The sequence below is a fragment of the Mytilus californianus genome, unplaced genomic scaffold, assembly GCF_021869535.1.
Source record: "Mytilus californianus isolate M0D057914Y unplaced genomic scaffold, xbMytCali1.0.p SCAF_7, whole genome shotgun sequence".
Classification (NCBI taxonomy): Eukaryota; Metazoa; Mollusca; class Bivalvia; order Mytilida; family Mytilidae; genus Mytilus; species Mytilus californianus.
Window position 1 is genome coordinate 116309690 of NW_026262723.1, and position 3527 is coordinate 116313216.

Consider the following 3527-nt stretch of genomic DNA (forward strand, 5'->3'; position numbering starts at 1 on the left):
CGCTATTTCAACATGTGTTACTCTCAACATTTTAATCTTGATCAGTCAACTAACGTTTTGCTGTGTGGAATATGCAAGTACGCAACCACGTCCGGTCAGAATGTGGACGTTAAACCCGATGCTTCGTGTTGAGTTAATGCCAAGCTTTCTTCACTTGCAACAACTATTTGAGCGGTCCTTAGATGGCATGTTGCAAGGTAAAATTGTTGTCTCTGTCTTACATACTCTCATTTTCCAGTAGCAGTCCAAATTTCGCCGATCTTCATCTCAGACGGCCTCTAGAGCCTCTATTATAGGACCTACCTATTGTATTTATTGTTTTTTTCTCTCGTCCTGAACAGGCATGCAATATTTGTCACTGTAAGTTAACCAACCAACAATCAATCAAAGTTAAAATGCCAAAAAAAGTACGAAGTTGTATTTAGTGCCAACATTTCCATAAGGATTTGCCAATTACAACAAAGGTATAACTTACTTGATTTGTAATAACATTTCAATCATTTACCGATATCTGCCGTCTCTTTTTTTTCTGAAAAACAGGTCAACATTTAGGAAATCATTGTTATGTCAATCAGAATACACATGCATTTTTAGTTTTCCTTCGTTTGATTGTATCAACTTTATTAAATTCTTTAATGTAAATATACTCTTTTTTGAACATATGTAGGTCATACGTAATTGATAAGAAAATAAAAGTATCAAATGAAAATTAAAACTGCAGATTTGTATTTGATTGATGCTGTTTGCCTGGTATTAGTTTTGGTCTTATTTTAGAAAGGTATAAAGTAATATAAAAGTATGTCACAAAATGTTTTGCAAATGTTAGCTAAACAGATGAAGTTTAGAACTGTAATGTAATGAATCATAGTCAGTAAAATGTGTTGATATTCAGTAGTAAGATAGTCTTACCAGAAGCAATGTTTAAATCTGTCGGTGTATTACTCATATTGCTTTTATCGCTGTAGGTATTTGTCAAAATGTTTAAATTCATTAGTGTTATTGACAGTTATATATATAGAGAGAGAGCTGAACATATGTTTAGGTACATTTACATACCTTTTGGTCATATATAAAAATAACATATAGTTCATCAAGTATTGATGTTTCATTGACCTTCAATTTGTGGGGGTTTGAGTGTCCAGATGAAGTTAGGTCAAGAAAACGCGTCGGACGCACTAAATTTACAAAGGGAGGCAAAAGATACCAAAGAGACATTCAAACTTCTAAGTCGAAAATAAACTGACAATGTCATGGTAAAAAAAGGACAAGACCAAAAGACTGACAAAAGTATACAGAACACAACATAGAAAACTAAGACTGATGAGCAACACGAAGTCTATTGAAACCGGTGGTGATCTCAGGTGCCTCGAAAGGGTAGGCAGATCCTGCGCCACATGTGACACCTATCATATTGCTCATGTAAGTACAAAGTCGGTGATCAGTCTTATTCTGTACGTCACATTCGGGGGAAAAAGAGGACGGGATTGTGGTTCCGACGATTGAGACATATCCTTCGTCATAAAGGTTATTTTTAGTGTTTAATTAATATTAACCGGAAGCAAGTAAAACAACAAATAATAAGAAAATAACACAAACTATAAATTATACTTAAGGGAAGAATAAAACCCATGTCGAAAAGTGCATATTATACTAAATAAAAAAAAATCGAATGTAAACTTTATTCTGGCCACTTTTGTTCTATTCTGTTAATGACGTTATTTTATGAAATCTTATATAGATACCATGACTTACAGCAAGCGATACTACTGTTTAGATCGGTTAATTCCATATCAGCCGGTAAAGTAATTGGAGCTTGCTTTCAGTTACTGCGAGCATTCTTTGATACTGTATAATTTAACTTTTTCATTATCTAGTACTTGCATTTTTTGACCGCGTTACACAAAGTCCAAAACCTAATTATTGTTTCGTATTGTTGGGTGGGCGAGCAGGTGGTCGAGCAGGTTGGCGTTCGGTTTAGAGGCATTTGAAAAGTGGCACAATTTTTGTAATCCACACCTCCTACAGTTTTCAACCCATATCGTTGAAACTGCACAGTCTTATTACAAATATACTGAAGTTGAGCACCTGCTATTATATACTAGTTTGGGGATTTTTTTCTCATTTTTTCTGACTTTGGAACTTAGTATTTTTTAGCAACTTTATGACAGAGGGTATACGTTTTGTATAATCAACTCATCTATAATGTTCAGAATGGAACATTCTCCATTATTTAAGACACATTCTGCACAACCTGGCCACTTGAGTCTTTTATCTGTTAATTTTTCTTTTATTTCGTTTCAAGGGTTACGTTCTTTACCTATCCTCATTTAAAGTCTATATTCCTTTATACATTTCTAGCATTTAATGCATTTTAACGAGCAATTTCATATCTGATTGATATTAATTAGAATAGATGTAAGGTATATGTTGAATGTCCCTTTGGTATCTTTCTCCTATCTTTTAATGAGACAGAAACATTGATAAACAGTCCAGGAAAGGCACGACCTGGTGCAATGATAAAATACCAGCATCGATAAGTAATAGGACCGTAATTGCTGATACTTGGATAGTTAAACATGTGTAGTCATGTATTTTACTCTTAAAATCATTGTGTGTACAGGTACAGACAACATCCAAGGCTCTTCAATGCTTTAAATCATTCTTAGGACCAATATTTTTATATGGATATTATCAAAAAACAATACAACCGTAAATGTAGAATGTCCCATTTGTAAAGAGAGATATCACTCCTCCTGACAGACCAATTTCAAATTTATAATTTAATAGATATAAGAAGATGTGGTATGAGTGCCAATGAGACAACTCTCCATCCTAGTCAAAATTTATAAAAGTAAACCATTATAGGTCAAAGTACGGTCTTCAACACGTAGCCTTGGCTCACACCGAACAGCAAGCTATAAAGGGCCCCAAAAATTACTAATGTAGAACCATTCAAACAGGAAAACCAACGGTCTAATCTATATAAAAAACGAGAAACACTTATGAACCACATCACGAAACTTAAACATCTTGATTTCAGGGTTAACAAGAGATACAAAAAAATCTTAGCTTTATTTGGCAAAACCTTTCGGAATCTATACATGAGGTCCTCATGAGTTACTGATGAATCTTTTGTAGAGACGAAACGCTCGTCTGGCGTACAAACCTATAAGCCTAGTATCTTTATTGAGTTTCTTATTTTTACACATGACAGACGATATCTAATATCTGCCATCAACAACCAATTCCTAAATGGCACAAACTTTGAAATGTCACTCAAGATAACCTATAACAAAATCCTTGATATGGAACAATAACATTAATCAGCAGAGAGGTAAAAATACTTCTGTAGTTCTCCAGTATAACATATATTTGTTTTCTGTTGTTTTTGGTTACTTTGGTGCTGAATAGTTTTGTATTTCTGGTGGCCGGTAATTTTAATTTTGTCAACAAAAACACAATTTTATTAGACATTAATGAAAAAGATTAATTTTTATTGCTTAATTAAATCTTTTACAGCTGTATTA